The 23,174-nt window shown below is 51.0% G+C and overlaps 1 pseudogene; it reads left to right on the top strand.

Moving 5' to 3' along the window:
• The first annotated feature begins 15,866 nt into the window (after nucleotides 1–15,866).
• Nucleotides 15,867–16,392, top strand: LOC129039390 (large ribosomal subunit protein eL29-like; annotated as a pseudogene).
• The last annotated feature ends 6,782 nt before the right edge of the window (nucleotides 16,393–23,174 follow it).

The following is a 23,174-nucleotide window of genomic DNA, read 5'->3' as shown; positions in this document are numbered from 1 at the left end:
TGCCTCAGCCTCCTGAGTAGCTGGGATTACAGGCATGCACCACCATGCCTGGCTAATTTTGTATTTTTAGTAGAGACGGGGTTTCTCCATGTTGGTCAGGCTGGTCTCAAACTCCAGACCTCAGGTGATCCGCCTGCCTTGGGCTCCCAGAGTGCTAGGATTACAGGCATGAGCCACCGTGCCTGGCCTCATTTTTGTTTTTTACGAAGTCCTGTCCATTCTTCTACAGCAGCAGTGCTACTCCTTTTCCTTCTGGAACTTCACATTTCATCCCAGGGCTCTGACCTGGTCTTGGCATGCTGCCAACTTCTTGTGACAATCTAGCTGCCCACTGGAGGCAGCTCTTGGAGGTAGAAGCCACATCTCTTTCAGCCTTGGTCTGTGGCACATGGTAGTAGGAACAGACAAGAGAAACCAGTTTATTGAGGGCTTGCTTTGTGCCAGTTTTGTGCTGGACACTTATTCTCTTCCAAGTCTTCACAATGATGCTGTGTGATTATTGTGTCTGATTTATGAGTGAGGAAACCCAGGCTGAGAAGAGTTAAGGCACTTGTAGTCAAGTGGCAGGCTGAGATTTGAAGTCAGGACCGCCTGACCTCATTTCTGCTTTTTCTGCTGCACTGACCTGTGGTGGAAATATTTCTTGGTAATGTGCCCTCCCTCAGCTATTAAAATAGTTTTCCGGAAGCATCTGTTGGATGACCACTGTGGATACTTGTAGTTACTTCCAGTTGCCTCTTAGGTCAGCACCTTCCGGCCCAAGCTGAGGTCAGTGCTTCCTGCTGGAGGTTGGCTCCTGGCCTTATTTAACACCACTGTTTCCTGTCACTCCACAGCTTGGTCATCTACTCTGGCCAAGGAAATGGGCCAGTCTTCATTCTCTGCACTTGGCCGACTGGGGGCTTCCTGGGTCTTGGCTCACCGTGGAGCTGTTAACACCCATTTCCAAGTGGGTTCCTAATGTTTGCTGAGTGAGTTATCAAGTGAAGAAAGAGTGTGGGTTCTTCCCCATCCCCACAAAGGGCCACCACTCACCTCCAGACCCAATTCCTCATCTGGAAAACCCAAGCCAAGGAAGTCCCCTGCAGCCTGGCGGAGGAACTCTGCTCACTCGGTGCTCTCAACATGGAGGCGGGGGTTTGTCCCACTTGGAGACCTCGACTTTGCTCATTGCTTCTCCAACTCTGTCGGTACTGTTGCTGTTGCATAAGCCATGCTGACCCCACAGGTGAGCCTTGGCACATCTTTGGCCTGGAATGTTGTTTTCTCCTTGGAGAAGTGGTCGGTCATCCTGTGGAACCCTGCTCAGATGTCTCATCAGTGAAGTTCTGTTCAACTGACATTGATTGAGCCCTGGGTTGGACATCTTAATCTGTCCCTCGGGGTCCCTCTCACCCTTTTCCACCCTGCCCTGTGCCCCAGGAGGCTGACCTGTATGGACTGCGTCAGCGGGCTCCCATTCCTGCAGGGCTGACCACACTCTTCAGTCATATGTCACAGCCCCTCAGGCAGTGCTCTACACTCTTGGGGCATTGGCGTCAGGGCACTGCAGCACCCACTGTACTGGTCCACACCTTTGTATACAGTCCCCTTGTTAAATTCTCCTCACATTATCCCAATTCAAGTGGCCCCCTGTTGCCTGCTTGGACGCTGACTGATGCAAACATTTACCGTGTGTGCCCAGATGGGCAAAATACGGATCTTGCCCTGGAGAAGCTCTCAGAAGGGAGACAGATCCATGAGCAGTTTCTGCCTCCTGCAGCAGGTGACAGGAGCCCATGTGCTGTGGCAACACTGACCCAGGAGGGTCAGAAAGGCTTCCTGAGGAGATGCCCAGAGCCTGGAAGCTAGACAGTCAGAGTTAGTCAAGTGACAGGCTGAAGTGGGAATACCCTTTCATCCCAGCCAAAACCAGAGGTGTGATGCCAGGTGGGATGTGCCAGGACCTGCCAGCTGTTTGAGGTACCTAGAGGGTTGCAGTGGGGCTGAGGTGGCTGACGGGCCAGGCCAGGGAAGGCTACATGGGTTGTACTAGGTGCTGGGACTTTAACCCTGTCACTGCCCTGCTTTAACTGGCCAGTGGCTCCCCATCCCAGATGGACATTTATTAAGAGCACCCAGCTGCTGTGCAACGAACCCCTCTAAAAGGGATGGTATGAGGGGCCAGGAAGGGAGCAGGGAATTCAGTAAATTCAAGAGATGGCCAGGCGCGGTGGCTCATGCCTGTAATTCCCGCACTTTGGGAGGCCGAGGCGGGTAGATCATCTGAGGTCAGGAGTTTGAGACCAGCGTGGTGAAACTGTCTCTACTAAAAATACGAAAATTAGCTGGGCATGGTGGCATGCGCCTGTAATCCCAGCTACTCGGGAGGCTGAGGCAGGAGAATCGCTTAAACCCGGGAGGCGGAGGTTGCAGTGAGCCGAGATCGTGCCACTGCACTCCAGCCTGGGTGACAGAGCAAGACTTCGTCTCAAAAAAAAAAAAAGGAAAACAAAACAAAACAACATAATACTCTGGTAGGGCAAGGCAGGGATGGAGGACAGGAGTTAAGAAAGATTTGAGGGAAAATAGCTATTTAGTAGGTTGAAGTAGCTTGGCATAGAGAAAGGACCATGCTGGGAAACAGGGCAGGGAGTTCAGAAATTCAAGTTAGCACAACCAAATTATCTTGGGATAGGTTATTGAGAGGTGGGCTTTGTATTCAGAGGAACTTCATAGTGAAGGAGAATGGGGTAGGGGGTTGGGGGTGAGCACAGGGCAAGCTGCAGGCTGTTCCTGTGGAGGGGAGCTGGGCCAGCTCAGCTGCTGACTGATGGAGGCCTGAGCTGAGGCAGGGAGGGGAGATGCCTGCAGCAGCCATGGCACAGCTGGGGGTCTGGTGAGACTGTGTGTGATCTGGGCTACAGGGCTTTCTCTCCTGCTGGCCTGCGCTGCCCCTCGCCCTGTCCCTGTGCTCTGGAGCTGCCCCTCCTCTGAGCCATGTCCAAGAAATAAAGCGCATCCATGCCTCCCTGCACCTGCAGTCTTAAACCTATTGGGCTACTCAATTGATAAACTTCCCCTGAGGTGGAATAGGCAGGATCTGGTGAAAGTTTGGAGGTGGATGGAAGTGAGGGTACCTTCTAGGGCTCTGACGTGGTGGAATGGATGGGGCTCTTTATGGAGTTCAGGGTCTTAGGAGGGGAGAGAAGAGAAGGGAGGGAATTCTTTTCTGCTTGTTCAGTTGCAAGTGTTTTGTTGACAGTACGGTATACCAAACATAAGGTCAGGGGTGAGAACAGAGGGAGAGAGACTTGAGAGGCTTCAGAAATGCACGGTGCTTCTAATCATGAGGTCACCCAACGAGAGGCTGGGGAGAGAGGCGCAGTAAGCCAGGGTGGAGCACTGGAGAATCCGATGTTTAGGAGGCAGGTGGGCAGGAAGAAGCTGGGTGGGGAGTCGAGAAGACAGTCAAGGAGATGGGAGGAGGACTGGGGAAGTGGAGTCCTGGAAGCCAGGTAGGTGATGTTCCAAGAGGAAGTGGTCAACCTCAACAGATGAAGTGAGGCCTGTGGAGGGACAGGTGGAGTGGCCACAGGCCGTCACTGGTGAAGCAGTGGGGTCGGGCAGCCTGTGGTGGGGTGAGAAGGGGGAAGTGCAGGTGACTTCTGCAAGAAGCTTGGCTGAGAAGGGAAGGAGAGAGATGGGCTGTAACTGGAGGTCGACATAAGGATTTTAGGATGGGAGACACCTGAGCAACTCTTCTTGTAGATAGGTGGTTCTCCCCTTGTTTTGAGGGGATCTTTGGTAAGAATATGTTGGCATAGTAAGTTACTAAGAGATCAATATCATCAGCAAGAGAAGGCCCACTAGTATGGTCTGCATTTTACCCTGAAGGCTGTCCGGTAACGCCCAGACCCAGGGAATTGGGACCAGGCTGCCTGATGGAGAGCCTAGGCTCTGCATGGAGACCCCTGGGGGGAACCCCTGGGGCTTATCTGACTTGGACAAAGGATGATTTGACGGGGAAAGTAAACAACTATTTGATGCCATCCCTGGACTCTATTTCTGACCATCTACTAGAGGCTTTGTGCCCTTCAGATACTGTGGGTGCTGTCAGGGGTTTACAGCAGCAGTGATCACATTGACTAAGCACTTCCTAGCCCAGTCCTAAGCATTTTATGTGCTCGGTATAATCTTATCTTCCCAGCGGCCTCATGAGGTAGGTTCTGTCGGCATCACTGGGTTTCGCCCTGTGCTACAGGCACGGGAACCAAAGCTCAGACAGGTGGGGTAACTTGTCTAAGGTCCCAGGCCTGGGAAACGGTGGCGCTGGGCTGCCTAACCGCGCTGCAGTGCCACTGCACCATAGTTGGTGGTGGTTTGTAAGTGGAAGTCGGGGTGGGGGTCAGTGGTGACTGATAGAAGGAGACCCCAGCAGAGCAGGAAGCAGGAGAATCTGAGCAAGCGAAAGGACACCTCATTCCCTGAGTCTGGTGGGAGGACTGGGTGCTCAGAGAGGTAAGCTTGTATGTTAGTTGGGAGAGGGAGGTTGTCTGCTGGGAGTGAGGAGAAGGGTGGGAGGGGAAGGGTGGGGCCAGCTGCCAGAGGGAAGGTGAGGATGGAGAAAGGGTTATCAGTGTACTGAGGGCGCTACACCCCATGATCTTCCCCGACAGAGAAGAGTTCTGTCCAGCATTACTTGGTGGCCAAGTGAGGGAGGAGAGAAGGTGGCTGGAGATATTTTGGGTCTGAGTCTGCAGGGCAGGGTAGGGGATGTGGCCCCTCTCAAAGGGTTTGCTGCCCAGGACAGGGTCAACTATGCCTTTCTCCACGATTTCTGGTCTTGAGCACAGCTCTTCCTGGGTGCCCTGTACGGGGCTCTACTCACTGAAGCGCCACCGACTCCAGGGATGTGTCGTGTCTGACCTTGGTGGAGGGCAAGGAATGTATCTTTGTACCCCCAGTGCCTAGAACAATGCTGGCACCTGGAAATATTGCTTGAACCTAACTGTCTTGTTTTTGTCTTCCTGTGCGTTCAAGGACAGGAGCAGTGCTTAACACACAGTAGGTAATGGAATATTTGTTCCAGCAGCCTGGACACTCAAGGGGAGAAGCCAGGGCTGCTGCTGCCTCTCTGGAAACCCTGTCTTCCCTTTGGTTTCTGCCTCTCCCAACCCACGTGTACACACACACACATGCCAACACATACACACTCACAGACACAGGCTCATACTCAGACATGCATACTCATTCACACACTTACATATATGAGCACACAACACATGCACACTTGCATGCACACACTATTTCAGTCAGAGCTGCTCCTGCAGAGTCTCTCCCGCTCCAGGGCCTGTGCCCAGCCTCCTAGTGGCGCTGCTGTCGTATGACCCGGAGAGCCTGGACAAGGACTCTTCTCAGTGTATTCACTCCTAATTTGTGCATGACAGATTTAGGCTCAGAGCTCAAAGGGGTTGCAGACTCTGGGTGAGCCTTTGTCCCTGCCCTTGAGAAGGTCCCAGTTGCCTAAAGCTCTTGGCCAGAACTTAAGGAAACCGAGGGCACAGGTGCATAGCAGTACCTACTGTGCCTGCTAGATGCTTGGCGCCAGGGATTTTGTTTACTCCTTACAACAACTCTTTGAAGCAGGTTTTACTCACCTCAAGTTTGTAATGTGGAAACTGAAGCTTGGTTGTTAATTAATTGCCCCAAATTGCATAGTAATGGATGGAGCCAGGATTTAGGCTTGGGTCTGACTCCAGAGGTCCTTTCTTTCAGCACTAGACGGAATCCTTGTTGGCAGAACAAAGGGAGAAGAGGCTTTATGTTGCCCAGCTTGTCCTTTTGAGCACATAACATCGTGTTAGCCAGAACATAAAGGTGTATGAAAGTTAATACAGGTCGGTATTTCTTAGCTTTTATGGGCCCTTTGAAAACCTGAAACTTGCTAAGGGTTGTGGACCCTCTCCCTAGATAGTGCATATATGCAGAGGCACACATAGGTTACTCTGGGTACAATTTCAGGGATTTGAGGTCCCCCTGAAACCTCCAGTGGTTCCCAAGTTGAGAACCCCTGTGAGAGGTGTTTGCTAACAATGTGACAGATGAGAAGAGATGACTGTCCATGCCCTGCATAGAGCACATACCACAGTGCCCAGAGAGGTCTGTACATACTCGTTTCAGCCTGTTTTTAATAGAATTGGAAACAATCTGAATAGCCATCAGTAGGGGCCTGCGTAAATAAGCAAAGTCCATGTGTGCCATGGAGTAGCACACAACTGTTCCAAGAAAGGATGGTGTAGGTATAGATAGATGTAGCTCTCCAAGACATATGTTGAATGGAAAAAAGCCTGCTGAAGAGTGATATACCTCACACATTATTCTGGTTTTTGTTTGTTTGTTTGTTTGTTTTTTTAAGACAGGGTCTCACTCTGTCACCCAGGCTGGAGTGCAGTGGTGCAATCCCAGCTTACTTCTACCTCCATACGCCAGGTTCAGGGTGTCTCAATCTCCTGCATAGCTGGGATCACAGGCCACCATGCCCAGATAATTTTTGCATTTTTAGTAGAGACGCGTTTTCGCCATGTTGACCAGGCCAGTCCCGAACTCCTGGTCTCAAGTGATTCACCCCGCCTCGTTCTCCCAAAGTGCTGGGATTACAAGCATGAACCACTGCACCCGGCCCCACACACATTATTTATGTAAAATCACTTAACAACATTATTTCCTACAAATACAGAAAAATGTATGGGACTGGGTGCAGTGGCTCACACCTATAATCCCAGCACTTTGGGAGGCTGAGGTGGGTGGTCACTCGAGACCAGGAGTTCGAGACCAGCCTGGCCAACATGGTGAAACCCCGTCTCTACTAAAAATACAAAAATTAGCTGGGCCTGGTGGTATGCACCTGTAATCCCAGCCACTTGGGAGGCTGAGCATGAAGATCACCTGAACCTGGGAGGCAGAGGTTGTGGTGAGCTGTGATATCACACCACTGCATTCACTCCAGCCTGGGCACCAGAGCAAGATACCCTGTCTCAAAAAAACAAAAAAACAAAAAAACAAAAAAAACCAGAAAAGCAAAAAAACACAAGAATGATACCCAAGACACTGCTAATAGTGGGAGTTCCTTTGGGGAGGAGGGAGGTAGAAGGTTCCTGGTCAAAGGTGACACAGCTCTATAGTGCTTTAATTTTTTAATAAAGAGACTATATCCCTCTATTATTTGTGTACTTAAAACCACAAATAATTTTAAAATGCAATGCACACACCATGTGTATGGGGGAATGAGGGCAAGAGGAAGGGATTCTGAAGGAGGTGGTGTGGGGTAGAGCTTTTATATCAGACAAGCCTGTATTCCAGTCCTGACCTTGACAATTACCTGCCAATGACTTCAGGCAAGTCACCTTACTCTCTGAGTCTCAGCCTCCTCATTTGAGAAGTGGGGATGACAATGTCTGCCTTCCAGGGCTCTTGTGTGGATATGGAGTAGGCCATAGAATTCTTGGCACATAGTAGGTGCTCAGCATATCAATCGTAGCCATTATTGTTATTTCAAATTTCAGCCAAAAATAACCACTTGAGCTCTTAGTAGGTGACAGTTGGATTAAGGACGTTGGGACTGTATCTGGTTCAATCAGGGATGACTTCCTGGGGGAGGAGGAGCTTGAGCTGCTTAAATATATGTGGGAAGTGGGGCAGCATTGAGTTAGAGAGAGGGCTGTGTGCAGAGGCCAGGGAGGGATTATGCCTGTGTGCCTATTATTAGTAATGATATTACATATTTCCATATTATAGACAAAGAGGGAGAGTCCAAATAACTTGTCCACAGACACATAGCTAGTAAGTGTAGGGTGTTCACATGGAAGGGATGGGCAGAGGAAGAGAAATGGGAAAATGCGGGAAACTGGGATAGTTCTGTGGCAGGAGAATGGAGAAAAAGAATGGGCTTTGTAATCAGAAAGGCTCCTGAAGAGAGGGATGTGGGGGATTTAACAGGCCAGCCATTGCCCTTTACTTAAAAAAAAAAAAAAAAAATGCCCAGGGAAGATGTAGGACCTTAAGGTCTTACCTTTGCAAGATGCTCTTGACAGAGGCCACTGGCTCTCCATCTCCCCTGGGCCCAAGCAGAAAGGATTGGGGCCCCTCCCCACAGGAAGGGGTGCTAGGCTGAGTAGTCTTAGGAGGCTGGGGGTCTTTTCCCCAGGAACCCTCCAAGAACTGGGTGGGTTGAGAGCTGGCTGGCAGTGCTGTGCCAAATGAAGTCACTGCATGCCCCATAACCTGGCAATTCCGCTTCTTAGGTTTTCAGGCCGAGCCGTAACGGTTCCTGTCAAGGACAGTCATGGCAGGGTTGCTGGGGTGTTGGAGGGAACTTGGGTGCCTGTCGCCCTCAGAGTGGGTAAATAAATGTGGAAGGTGCCCACCAGAAACTAAATGGGCCCACAGCAACATGAACGAGGTTTAAAACTACAGTGCTGAGCGAAAACAATTAAGAAATATATCTGTAATGTGTGTGTGTGTGTATATATATATATAAATAAAATGTACTAATTGTGAAACTAAAAAATACATGCACTTGTTTTGCAAGGACACATACAAATGGTTGGCTATGGGTTAGGATGAGGAATGAGATAAATGCAGAGTGTGGTGAAATCCAGTTCCTCTGTGGGTGGAAAGGGTGGCCAAGTGGTCAATCCACATTTCTGTGCATATTGTGCCATCTAGTGGGCAAAGGGGCTTTCAGCTGCCCTGGTCCTGGAGCTGGTGCAACTATGGCACCATGACATCCTGGGCAGGTGCTGCCTCAGCTGGGCCCCCGGAACAGAGGTGAGGGGTGAGCGCTGCCTGTCAAGTGGGGGCCAGGCAGCCATTTCTGTTGCAGCAGGGAGGAGGGTTCAGACAGGCCTGCCTGCCTCCAGGGGCTGTCTGATGTCAGGGCTGGCTCTTCACCGCCTGCTGTCGCAGGCAGGCAGGTGGTTCCTGAGGAGGGAGTGGCTGAGACTCTGATGCCAAATTTTCACATGTAGCCCTCCCTCCTGGCAGGAAACGGAGCATCTGGCAGGATCATTGTGAAAGCAAAGAGGAGAGAGGAGAGCGGGTAGAGACACTCAGAGTCTAGAGAGAGCAATGACTACCTTGAGGCGGAGTACAGAGGACAGAGCCTGGCACCAGACTGCCAGGGTTCACATCCCTTGGGCAAGTCCCCTGTGCATCAGTTTCCCCTCCTTGCAATATAATAGTACCTACCTTGTAGGGATGAAGTGAGTCAAAATAAAGCACTTAAAACAGGTCCCCTTTCCGGGTCAGGGCTGTGTAAGTGTTGTCCACTCTCAGTATCTGAGGTTCACCCAACTCCTGTAAAGCCAGCACCCTGCTCTCATCCTTCATGGGAGTCATGGGGCATGAACAGAATGCCCTGGGCTCATGGGGGTCACTGCAGCAGGGCCTGGGGCTATAGGCTAGGAAAGGACTCCAGCCATGGACCCAGGCCAAACTCTGGGGAGGGAGGTGGGGTGAAGCAGGGCGGGGCCTGGGGCTGGGGACACTGCATTCTTTTTTTGTTTTTTGAGACAGAGTTTCACTCTTGTCACCCAGATTGGAGTGCAATGGCGCCATCTCGGCTCACGGCAACCTCCACCTCCTGGGTTCAAGCGATTCTTCTGCCTCAGCCTTCCAAGTAGCTGGGATTACGGGCTCCTGCCACCACGCCAGCTAATTTTTTGTATTTTTAGTAGAGACAGGGTTTCACCATGTTGGCCAGGCTGGTCTCGAACTCCTGACCTCAGGTGATCTGCCAACCTCGGCCTCCCAAAGTACTGGGATTTTACAGGCGTGAGCCACCACGCCCAGCTGGACACCCCATTCTTGGGGTCTGTAAAAATACTTTCTCAGCCGGGTGTGGTAGCTCATTCCTGTAATCCCAGCACTTTGGGAGGCTAAGGAAGGTGCGTCACCTGAGATCAGGAGTTCGAGACCAGCTGGCCAACATAGTGAAAACCTGTCTCTACTAAAAATACAAAAATTAGCCAGGTGTGGTGGCACACGCCCGAGTCTCAGCTACTTGGGAGGCTGAGGCAGGAGAATTGCTTGAACCTGGGAGGCAGAGGTTGCAGTGAGCCAAGATTGCGGCATTGCACTCCAGCCTGGGCAACAAGAGTGAAACTCCGTCTCAGTCTTGGTTACCTCTGGGGCTTGATGGGCCCTGTCCTGCCCCACCTCTCTCTGCAGCCTTTGGCCATTTATTTTAGCTGCCCCTCCCCACACACCAGCCTCTCCAGGCTCCTGCACCACAGTCATCTTTCTAAAGCGCAGTACAGTTCAGCCTGTTGAAGAACCTGCCTTGGCTCCTCGTTGCCCAGAAATTCAGTGTAGACATCCTTGGTGGGCATTCAGGGTCCCTTCTGGTCTGGCCCATCCTGCCTTCCATGCCCATCTCCTGCCAGTTCTACTCTCAGCAACTCCATTGCCTCTCAGCTCCCACCAGGCCTCATGTTCCACATCCCTGGCCTTGCTCAAGTTATTCTCCTTGTTTTGAGTGCTCTTCCTCTCCACTTTTCCACCTGCCAAAATCCTCCTCATTCTTAGGGACCCAGTTAGTTCCTCCATGAAGACTTCCCCGGCAAACTGTGTCCCCCCACCCCAGGCTCCTGTCATAAACCACTTGTCATTAATCACTTAACAGGTATCACATTTTGTCACAGCCAGCCAGTTCCTATTCAGTGAGCAGAGGAAAGAAAACGTGGACTTTTTCACCAGACTGTATGATGGAATCTCAGCTTGGCTACTCACCAGCTATGCGACCCTGGGCAAGTTACTTAACTTCTGAGCTTCGGTTTTCTCATCTACTAAATGGAGATAAAGCTCGTATTTAACCCGGATTCCTCACCAGGCCTGCAAGGCCTTGCCTGCCTCCTGTCTCCTGTTGCTCTCCACATCTCACCCACATCAACGTCCGTGCCCCTCCTTGAACATTCTCAGTCCTTTCTTGCCTCCCCGCCTTTGCACCTGCCCTTCTCTACCTGGAATATTTCCTTCTCATTCCATCCTCCACCTCATTTCCAATGTCACCTCCTCAGAGAGGCCCTCTGCGACCACCTTCTCTAAGCCCCCCGCCTGGTTTTGCTTCATCTTATTTTCTGTTTATTTTCTTCTAGGGCTTATCCCAACCTGAAATTTCCCTACTTTCTGGCTTGGTTGTCAGCTCCGTGAGTGTGGGGCTCTTTTCTCTGGGAATTCAGAAGATGAACAGACTTGATACGTGTTAGTCCTGGCCTCTCCTCTTCCCCCAAGCCACACCTGCTCATCTGTGAGCCCCTTCAGGGCAGGGCATCGTGTCCTCCTCATTTTTGCTTTCTTGACCCTGAGCAGTATGCCTGGTCCATAGTGAACCCTTAGCTTGTATTTGCTGCCTGCCTGCCTGTCATTGTCTTCCCCAACCTTTTACCTTAGCAGCCCATGGTGATCTCCTGATGGTTTCTAACACATGCTGCAGGTTACATGTGGGGCTGAGCCTGATATCTCCCAGAGTGGGAATGCCCAGGGGTGGCCTCATGTTTCTGCCACTTTGGTTTCCAGCCCAAGACAGGATTTTGAGTGGAGAGTTTGGGGTATATTACTGGCTGTAGCATTAGGGACCTTGGCCACGCCCTTCATATTACCCTGCGTGGTAGGACAATACGTAGAATGGTCTGGTCAAACCCGAGAGACTTAGAGAAGGTCAAGAGGACACAGTGATGCCCCTCTCAGTGGGGAGATTGGGCTGTGACTTGTTCAGGCGGAGTGGGGTCTACAGAGTCTGATGAAGCTTCATTTGGTTCAGAGGAAAATTGCTCTCTGAACACAGACCATCCCTTCTTTTTTTTTTTTTTTTTTTTGATATGGAGTTTCGCTCTTGTTGCCCAGGTTGGAGTGCAGTGGCGTGATCTCGGCTCACCACAACCTCTGCCTCCTGGGTTCAAGCGATTCTCCTGCCTCGGCCTCCCGAGTAGCTGGGATTACAGGCATGCGCCACCATAGCTGGCTAATTTTTTGTAATTTTAGTAGAGACGGGGTTTCTCCATGTTGGTCAGGCTGGTCTTGAACTCCTGATCTCAGGTGACCCACCCTCCTTGGCCTCCCAAAGTGCTGGGGTTATAGGCGTGAGCCACTGCGTACGGCCTCCATCCCTTCTTAAGCTGACCCAGAGGTCTGGTAATTGGGTGAGTGTGATGGCTCCATGTTACCCACCTCCTCTGGCATCAGGATGTAGGGACCAGTCCATTGGTATGCAGAGGCTGTGGTACCCAGCCTAGCATCAGCGATGCTGGGAAGAGGGAATGCTGTTTCCTGTCTGCTACTGTGGGAATGACAGAGAGGGCTGGAAGGAGTGGCCTGGCAGGGATGGACCCCAGGGCCCATGCCCTCCTCGTGCTCACTGAGCAAATGAAGCAGGATTCACTCCCTGCTGGGAGAGGGAGATTGGGGTTAGGGAGCACAGTGTTGTGCTCTCAGGTTTGAGGATTTATCAATAAAATTTCAAAAAGTCATTTTGGGAACTGGCATAAAGGTTGGTGGCATCTTATTTTGTCAAGTAAGGACACAGGATAGGTAAAAGATTAGTTTCCTACTATTGTATCCTAAAAAATGAATATTTTAATACCAAAAATTGAAAACAAGAATAGTTCTTTTCTAGAAAGGCCGAACAGCATTCTTATGCTGACATTTTGAGCTGTGGACAGGGGAGAACAAGGTCAGAAACCAGCTCTGGGAATTGTTGGGTTAGGAGTTTGGAGAGCATGTGCGTGTGAAGGGAGATAGCGTTGAAGCAGCTTGCTGGCCTGGTGGTGTGATTGGAGGGAAAAGGCCTGAATATTTCCTGGATTAGTCCAGAATATTTCCTGGATTAGTTTAGAAATTCTTCAGTCCCTTATATCACTTAGGCTTCCTGTGGATTAACTTGTTTTCTCTTTGAAAGTGTAAACATCCCATGGGCAGGGTCCATCAGAGAACCTCGACAAGTGCTGCCCTGTGCACAGCCTCCCGGGAGGGTGTCTGTGCAGGTGAAATCTGGCTGGGATAAACGTCAAGGGCATGTGTGGGGAAAGGAGAGGGAGGAAAGAAACCAACCCTTGCTGGTCCTTACTGTGTTCCTGCACTACGCTTAGGGCTTTTCATGAGTTAATGAAGAGTTGCTGCTTATCACCATTTTACAGATGAGAAAACTGAGGCCCAGAAAGACTCAGTGATTTGCGCAAGGTCACACAGCCAGTGGTGGAACCAGCATTTACATTCAGGCCTGTGTGAACTCAAGTTCAGAGCTTTTATTTCTCCAGCAGGCCAAGGCATAAAAAATTTTAAAAACAACTTGAGTCCCATCTTCCTGTTGGCATAGTGTCTGGCAGACATGTTTTTGATTCGTTCTGTCCATCTGGAAACACTGTGGCTGACTCTGTGTTGGCAGCTCCCAGGCCCTTGGAGGGGAGGTTCAAAACTCACATTTTTTTTTAACTTAAGAGAATTCTGGTAGAGTGCACATAAAAGTTGCCATTTTAACCATTTTAAAATGTTTTATTTATTTAGGAGACAGTGTCACTCTGTCGCCCAGGCTGGAGTGTAGTGGTGCAATCTCGGCTTACTGCAACCTCTGCCTCCTGTGTTCAAGTGATTCTCCTGTCTCAGCCTCGCGAGTAGCTGGGATTACAGGTGTGTGCCAACACGCCTGGCTAATTTTTTGTGTTTTTAGTAGAGATGGGGTCTCACCATGTTGCCCAGGCTGGTCACGAACTCCTGAGCTCAGGCAATCTGCCCACCTTGGCCTCCCAAAGTGCTGGGATTACAGGCGTGAGCCCTACGCCTGGCCTTAAAGTGTATAATTTAGCAACATTTAGTACATTGAAAATGCTGTGCAGGCTGGGCACGGTGGCTCATGCCTGTAATCCCAACACTTTGGGAGGCTGAGGCGGGCGGATTGCTTGAGCCCAGGAGTTCAAAACCAGCCTGGGCAGCATGGGGAGACCCTGTATCTACAAAAAAAATACAAAATGAGTTGTTGTGATGGTGTGCCCATGTAGTTAGCTACTTGGGAGGCTGAGGTGGGAGGACTGCTTGAGCTCAGGAGGTTGAGGCTGTGGTGAGCGGAGATCATGCCACTGTACCCCAGCCTGGGTGACAGAGTGAGACCCTATCTCAAAAAAAAAAAAAAAAAAAAAAAGAAAAGAAAAAAAAAAAAGAAAATGCTTCTTGACTGTCACCACTCCCCAGTTCCACACCGCTCCTCAGTCCCTGCCTTTCAGCCCCTGGCAGCCAGCAATCTGCATTCTGTCTCTAAAAATCTCCCCATTCTGGACATTTCCTGTAAATGGGATTGTACACTATACGGCCTTTTGTGTCTGGCTTCTTCTCAGCATAATGTTTTCAAGGTTCATCCATGTTGTAGCATGCATCGGTATTTTATTTCTTTTTATGAGACTGAGTAATATTCCATTGTATGGATATACCACATTTTGTTTATCCATTCATCAGTGGTGGACATAGGGGTTGTTTCCACTGTTGGGGTTGTGAATAGTGCTGCTGTGAACATTCTTGTGCAAGCTTTTGTCTGAACAAGTGTATTTAATTTGTTTTAGTCTATACTAAGAGTGGAATTTCAGGGTCCTGTCGTGCTTCTGTGTTTAGCTTAAGGTGGAACTGCCAAACTTCCATGGCAGCCGTACCCTTTTACATTCCCACTAGCAATGTGTGAGGGATCTCATTTCTCCACATCTTCACCAACACTTATGTTTCATTAAAGATTTTTTATTATAACCACCCTAGTGGGTGTGAAATGATAGCTCATTGTGGTTTTTATTTGCATTTCTTAATGACATCAATCATCTTTGCCCTTCACTCTTTGGGGGGTCACAGGAAGGCCTCTCCATGCCATGCCTCCATGCCTCAGAGTCATCTGTCTAGGGGTGGTGTGAGGGTTAAATGAGAAAATCATGTGAAGAACTCAGCATCTACGCCAGGCACATAGTAGGGGCTCTTAAGACCAACTCAGGCAGTCCCAGGCCTGCCCCTGTCAGCTGGTAGGGAGGCTGGCCGCTCAAAGGACCCCCCTGGCTCTGACTAACGTGTAAGTTAGAGCTGCTCCCACGGCCTGGCAGTCCCCGCTGCCCACTCTGCCTCCACTGTCCTGGACTTCCTGGGGAACTGTGACCTTTCAGAGGCTGGGATGACATTTATGGAAGGTGGCAGGTCCCCTCCACCCCTTTTCCATTTTCATGGACCCTCCTGGCCCTTGGGTGCCTTCCCTTCTAGGTGGTCTCTCAGCACTGCCCTCTGCTACTGGAGCATGACGGGAAGTGCCTGGAAATCTATCCCCTCCATGGTGGCCCTTAGCCAATGACTGAGGTGCAGGATAGTGAGGTCCCAGCTCCCTTGCCTGGGGCAAGGACAACCCTGAGATGTAATTTACACTCCCAAGTTCCCCTGCGAGATCAGGCTGAAGTCACCCTCTGCAGAATTTTGCCTGAATCTGCACCCTTCTTGGCCTCTTACTTTCTTGTCTTGCTCCCCGAGTCCCTCTCCAGTTTCCCTGGGAGCACTCCCAAATCATTTAGCTATGAATCCTCATCTCAGGATCTGCTTCTGGGAAACCTGATCTAAGACATGGAGCACCTACTGTGTGCCAAGCCCCATGGCAAATGCTCAGATAGACAAAGATAAATAAGATGCAGTTCCTTCCCCCAAAAGAGCGCATGACTTGGTTGGGGTGGTCCTGATCACAGTGGTAATGCTAATAGCCCATGTTGTGCACCTTCTATGTGCCAGGCCCTAGGCTGAATGTTTTACATACATTAGTTGATTTAAACTTTCTAGCTTTTCCAGTTCTAGGTGCTTCAGCAGCTGCGGCTTAAGGTGCAGACATGGCAAAGTCCAAGAGCCACAACACACACAACCAGTCCCCAAAATGGCACAGAAATGGCATCAGAAAACCCTGATCACAAAGATACAAATGTCTTAATGGGGTGGACCCCAAGTTCCTAAAGAGCACGCACCTTGCCAAGAAGCACAACAAGAAGGGCCTAAAAAAAGATGCAGGCCAACAATGCCGAAGCCATGAGGGCACATGCTGAGGCTATCAAGGTCCTCGAAAGCCCAAGGAAGTTAAGCCCAAGATCCCAAAGGGTGTCAGGCGCAAGCTCGATTGACTTGCCTACATTGCCCACCCCAAGCTTGGGAAGCGTGCTCGTGCCTGCATTGCCAAGGGGCTCAGGCTGTGCCGGCCAAAGGCCAAGGCCAAGGACCAAACCAAGGCCTAGGCTGCAGCTCCAGCTTCAGTTCCAGCTCAGGCTCCCAAAGCTGCCCAGGCCCCTACAAAGATTTCAGAGTAGAGATCTCTGTCCGCCAACATGAGGACAGAAGGACTAGTATGACCCCCCTGGGCTGCCATCTGCATGGGGCTGGTGTCCTCCTCTGCTATTTGTACAAATAAACCTGAGGCAGGAAAACAACAACAACAACAAAAAAAAAACAAAAAACACAAACAAAAATCTTCTAACAACTTTGCAAGGAGATGCTATTATCACCCCACTTTACGGATGGGAAAACTGAGGCCCAGAGAGGTGAACTAATCTGTGGTCCAGGGTTTTACAGCTTGGAAGTGGCAGCACCCACCCTGAGACCTGTGCTCTTATCCACTCCTCTTTCAGCATGTTTCAGCTGGGAGCGGATGCCCCAGCTGCTTGCATTCAGTAGAGGAAAGAGATTCTCCAGGGCCCTGCTGTGACTGGTTGTAAGGGTGTTTCATGACTACTTTGTTGCTGATCTTGGATAACTTTCTTTTGTTTTTTTGAGACAGAGTCTCACTCTGTTGCCTAGGCTGGAGTGGCTGGAGTACAGTGGCACAATCTCGGCTCACTGCAACCTCTGCCTCCCTGGCTCAAGCAATCCTCCCACCTCAGCCTCCTGAGTAGCTGGGACCACAAGTGTGCCACCATGCCCTGCTAATTTTTTGTGTATATATATTTTTGAGCCACTGCACTTGGCCCAGATCTTGGTTAACTTTTTATGAGTGATTTAAATGAAGAAGGAGGCTGGGCATGGTGGCTCATGCCTGTAATCCCAGCACTTTGGGAGGCGGAGGCAGGTGGATTGCTTGAGGCCAGGAGTTTGAGACCAGCCTGAGCAACATGGAGAAACCCCATCTCTACAACAAATACAAAAATTAGCCAGGTGCAGTGGCATGCACCTGTAGTCCCAGCTACTCAGAAGGCTGAGGCAGGAGAACCACTTGATCCCAGGAGTCGGAGGTTGCAGTAAGCCGAGATTGTGGCATTGCACTCCAGCCTGGGTGATGAGAGTGAAACCCTATCTCAACAACAACAAAAAAGAAGAAGAAAAAATAATGAGTTAAAAACCCATCCCTCTGATAGCGTTATTCCCGCTTACCTTCTGCTCTGCTTTCCTGAGTAAGAGACAAGGTGGGAGTGCTGCCCGGGTACCAGCACTGCCACCCCTGGGTGAAGCTCCCATCCCAGGTGTTGTGGTATAAACAGGGTATCAGTTGTTATACCCCAGGGGGAATCAGAAGCGCTGGCTCAGGAAAAGCCAGGCCATGCTGTCTGAGAGTGCGCTGGGGTAGGTAAGAGCACAAACTCAAGGCAGGCTGGCTGGGGCCAAATCCTAGCTCTGCTGTGTGCAAGCTGAGTGACTTTGGGAAAGTTACTTACCCTCTCTTTGCCTAGGTTTCCCCATCTGTAAAATGAAGACAATAATAGCATTGGCCTCTTAGGGCTGTTGTGAGAATTAAATGAGATAATATACCTAAAGCAGAACACTGCCTTGTACACAGTAGGAGGTATACAAATGTTGACTATTATTATTGTTAATTAAAGGAAAGGCCAGGCAAGGCTAAGACTCCTGACTTAGGAGTCACCCAGCAGTCTCCTGGTAGAGTCCCTGAGTCTGGGTGCACTCTCCCAGACTGATGTCCCTGGATACCTCTGTGTTCCCGGAGGGCAGGATAGAGGCTTCTGCCTCCTTCTTCCCCAGCCCTCTCCTTCCTGGCTTGCATCTGGCCCATGCAGGCTTCCTGGTGCTCTCCTGAGTCAGAGGCTCCTGGAATGGGAGTTGGAGCTGGAGGGCAGGGTCTCAGGGACACGGCCTCAGACTCAAAGAAGACATGCTGTCCACTGGCCTGAAGACCTCATGGTGGGGTATGGGAGTGGCAGCTGGCACGGTGCCCTGCTCCCGTGAAGAACCCAGTTCTGCCACTAGCTGGCTGTATGACCCTGGCCAGCTCCCTCCCCTGGTCCTGGCAGCTCTGTCTGAGTGCACACTAAGCATTGCCTCATTTAATCTGCAAACTTGCCTGGTGATTCCAGTCCTCATCATACAGACGTGGAGGCAGAGGCAGTGAGAGGAGCAGCCACAATAAGAGCAGGAGGACTTTCTCAGTGATAATGACCCAGGACTCGGATCCAGGCAGGTGTGGTTCAGGTGAGGTGCCTCAGGCCACGTGCAAGGTGGAGCTGGAACCAGAACCAGGTCTGCCTAGATGTATGTGGCTCCAGTGCCTGACCCTTGGCATCAGTGATAAGGCCAGGTCCGAGGCTGAGCATTTGTCAGGACCCCCATGCCTGTGTCCTACAATGCGGCCCCTGGCCAGCCGAGGCAGGCTAAGAAGATGCAGGGCAGAGGTTGTGTGTCCCCTGACAAGACTGGGTGGGGTTCCCTGAGGTCAGGGGCTAGTCCTCTCACATGGGAGAGTTTCTTACTGAGAAGTTTTTCTTTTTGAAGTTTTTATTATGGAAACTCTGAAACACATGCACAAATAGAGAATAAGGTATAATGAACCCCACGCACTCATTCCCAGACTCAGCAGCTATCAATTTATGACCAAGCTGGTTTCATCCACCTCCTTGCCCCCCTCCCCTGCCCCCACACCTAGATTTTGAAGCACATTTTTAACATTATATCATTTCACAGATTTTTCTAAATGTGTGTCTAAAGGTAAAGACTCTCGTTAAAGAAAAAAAAAATCACCTGAATTCCAGGAATTTTTTAAAAAAAAAGTTGAGACAGGGTCTTACTCTGTCACGCAGGCTGGAGTGCAGTGGTGTGATCATAGCTCACTGCAGCCTGGACCTCCTGGGCTCAAATGAACCTCCTGCCTCAGCCTCCTGAATAACTGAGACTACAGATGCAAGCCACCATATCCAGCTAATTAAAAAAAAATGTTTTTAGAGATGGGGGTCTCAATATGCTGGCCAGGCTGGTCTTGAGCTCCTGGCCTCAAGCAGTCCTCTTGCCTTCGCTCCCAAAAGTGCTGGGATTACAGGCATGAGCCACTGTGCCTGACCTCCCAGGAACTTTTGTAAGAGTGACGACTTGCTTCCCATTTTCTCCTGGCACCCAGCTCAGGGCAGAATCACTGCTCTAGTTTAAGGTCTGTCCTCTTCCACTTCCAGGGCATAAAAGGGGCCCAAGGTGGGTGCGACCCTGCGTGTACAGCAGCTTGACTTCGGCCAAGAGCCTCCTCTGCTGTGGAGGGTGCAGGGAGGGGCAAGCTCTGAGGTTAGGCCCAGATCTGACCCTCATGGATGGGGCTCCTGGCTCCACCTGAGCCTGCACTGGGGACCTTGGGGACTCTTCCTCCCTGTGGATCTCAGATGTGGTCCTCAGTGTGGACCGGGGGTGTGGCTAGTGTTACTCAGGCCATGGCAGGCTCACTGGCATCACTGACCTTTCTCGTTTGGTGTTTATTCCTTTCCTCCCTTCCTCACACCCTTCCTTTGTTTCCCCATTTTACTGTCTTTGATGCCTTTGTTTGTATGGTTCCTGCAGGTGGACGTTACTCTTTTGTAAACACGTAGTTTTCTTTTTACTTTGATAAATGTCATTGTGTTATAGATCTCATTGAGTCAACACTGTATAAAATCTAGCCTTGAGCTGGGCATGGTGATGTACGCCTGTAGTCCCAGCTACTTGAGAGGCTGAGGCAGGAGGATCACTTAAGCCCAGGAGTTGGAGGCTGCAGTGAGCTATGATTACGCTACTGCACTCCAGCCTGGGTGACAGAGTGCAGTCAATCAATCAATCAATCAATCAATCAAAATAAAATCTAGCCCTGTTGCTTCCAGCTGCTACATGGAACCCTATGATGTGCAGCCACACATTTTCCTGTCCACCCACTCTCTGAATGAGCTGCCAAATTCCCCTAGTACATGCCCTGTGGGGATGGGGCTGTCACTCACATCCCCACCAATGCTGGGCTTTATCCAGCTTTCGAATTTTCCCCATCTACCAGAGGTAGAGTGATGTATAATGATTTTCAGCATCTTTTCATTTTTTTTTTTTTGAGACAGGATCTCACGCTGTCACCCAGGCTGGAGTGCTGTGGTGTGATCATAGCCCACTGCAGCCTTCAACTTCGGCTCAAGTGATCCTCCCACCTCAGTCTCCTCAGTAGTTAGGACTACAGGCACACACTACCCTACCTTGCCCAGCTAATTTTAACATTTTTTTAAAGAGGCGGATTCTCACTATGTTGCCCAGTCTGGTCTTGAACTCCTGGCCTCAGTTGTTTAATTGTCTGTTTACCTCTCATGTCCATTTCTGGGGTAGGGTTGCTGTCCTCTTGCTGCTCTGCAGCTGTTTCTTATATTGTCTAGTCTGGATATGGCTCTTTGGGCGGTTTGAGGTGGTGAGCATTGCCGTCATTGTGACAGCTTCAGAGCCCTTTGAAATATGACTCCTCTCCTTCTTGCTGGCCTTTCCAGCCCCTTTGTGAGTGGATGGCACAGGGGAGGCCCTTCTCACTGTCTCTGCCCTTTTGGTAAATGCCACGTATCTGGGACAGGGTACAGCTTGCAACAGGAACTTGCTCTTAGCATAGGGCTCAGGCATGGGGCGGGGATAGGCCAGGGCAGGATGGCTATGCCCCAAGGCCCTGTGCCTACTCCTGGGGCCCTTGCCCTGGCAGGTCTCAGCCCAGCATGGTCAGGATTCCTTCATTCCACGCACAAAAGCACTGGGCTGGGTCATGGTGTTGGATCTGAGGCCTCAAACTTGACTAGGACCCTGTCTCTGGCCTTAGAACCTTGAAGCTCAGCATGGGGAAATAACAGGTCCACGAACCAGGGTGGAGGCTAAGTCAAAGCCTCAAAAGAGGCCCCAGGCCCTGGCAGCTGGTCTGGCACGTGCCGACATGGCCAGCCTGAAAGGTACGAGCCTGTCCTGGCAGAACACAGCTTGGCCATCTGGCAGGACAGCCATCACCGGTCAGGGTGGGCTTTCCAGAGGAGGTGTCTTCGGTCTGGGCTTTAGAGGAAGCACGAGAGTTCTCCAGGCCTCAGCAAGGTCTTAGTCAAAGCCCTGGATGGGAACAGGAGCAGAGTCTTGCATCTCTATTCCCAGGGAATGTGGTTTCTAGGTCTTTGGCTCCTGGCTTCTCTTTCTGAGCAGGGGCAGGGAAAACGAAGTTGACTTGGGCTTAGCAGGCCTACCTCTATCCTCACTCTCTGAGTTACCTTGGGCAAGTCTCTTCTCCTCTGTGGCCCTTGGCCCCCTCATCTGAATGATGCAGGCATGAGGTGGAGAGAAGCTCCCCATGACCCTCACAATTTCCCTGGAAAGACCCCAGCAGGGCAGCAGTGGCTGTCTTTACCTCTTCACCCTGTCATACCCTTCAAAGACAAGAATGACGAGGACAGAGGCTGCCCTGGTCCCTGGCCCCAGCCCCTCTGCTGCCTCTCACCCATGTGGACCCCCTTTCTAACAGCCCACAGGGTAGGCTGTGGCTCACTTCTCAGGGTTTTCTCTCAGTGCCTCTGTACTTTCCAAAGAACAGCTACTGTGAATTGAGCAGGCTCTGTGTGCCGGACACAACGCTTAGCATTTTACACCAAGGACCTCGTTTTCTTCTCACGATCTGTGAGCTGGGTGCTATTAGTATGCCCGTTTTGCAGATGACACAGAGGGGCTCAGAGAGGGTAAGCCACCTGCCCAACGTCACCCAGCTGATAAGTGGCAGGGCCAGGATCCAAACCCATTGCTGCCTGGTCTAGAGCCCATTTCCTAATCTCTTCCCAGGTCACACGGGTCTTCCCTTTCTTAAATTCCAACTACCCAGTTAGCACTCCTCGGCCAAGCCCTCTCCGTGCATCCCTATTACCTCCACCCTTCCCAGATTCACCCCCTTTCCTGCTGGAGCCCTGCTGGCCCCGCCTGAGCCTCTGCTTGTTTCTCTGCATCTCCTCGGAGTATGCCCACTCTCCCCAGGACTCCAGCAGGGGCTCGGTGCCCACAGGAAGCTAGGGGGCTCCCTGAGGCTTCTCATTAAACCCTACCTTGCATGGACACTGACTCCGCAGAGGGCTTGGGTGGGGTCTCACATCCCTCACATCCCGGAGAGTTATCATCCTTCCTGAGGTTGAACAGGGTCAGCTATGGAGCAGGTCACCCTCTAGGGCCCAGCAGGCCTAAGGTTCTGGGCCCTGGCAGTTGGTCTGGCACGTGCCTGACGTGGCCAGCCTGAAGGGTACGTGTCTGTCCTGCTGGAAGCTGCTGGGTTATCAGAGGGGAATGAAGGGGGTGGGACACATCTCCTGGGACGTGCAGGGACTCATGCATGCATGTGTGTGCGTGCGTGTGTGTCTGCATGTGCAGCTGTGCCAGCCAAGGGCATTGTGAGCCTGGTCCCGAGGAGGGGTGGGGGTTCTGTGGGCAACACTTGACACCCGTGCATTTAGCAAAATCAGCACAGCACTGAGACCAGCAGGCCTCTGATCCATCTTCACTGTTATTATTTTTATAATTAGGGGCCAAAATCAAATTTTCATTCCCCTGGGGGAAATCCTGTCTTCCACATGAAACCCAAGCTGATGGAGGGCTGGGAGTGGGTGTGTAAAATGAATCTGGGGCTGGGAGCTCAGCTGCCTGGGCCAAGTCCTGGCCCTACCTTTCTTCCAGCTGCAAGACCATTTCACCTGCTCAGCCTCAGCTTCCCATCTGCCAGTGAGGGCCAACCTGTCTGGAATGGTGGCTGAGTCTGAAATGAACCTGTGATGTGCAAGCCAGGTGAGAATGCCACCGTGCAACATAAAGGTGGGCAGCAGTTGCTGATCAGCACCTTTTACTTCCACTTAGCCCCATGCTAGACCCAGGAGAGGAAATGGATGGACCCTTGACTCTATTTGGTAAGGATTTAGCCTGTGCCTTGAGAATGGATT

Source organism: Pongo pygmaeus, chromosome 5, assembly GCF_028885625.2.
Source record: "Pongo pygmaeus isolate AG05252 chromosome 5, NHGRI_mPonPyg2-v2.0_pri, whole genome shotgun sequence".
NCBI classification, from domain to species: Eukaryota; Metazoa; Chordata; class Mammalia; order Primates; family Hominidae; genus Pongo; species Pongo pygmaeus.
This window is presented reverse-complemented; position numbering and strand designations above follow the sequence as displayed.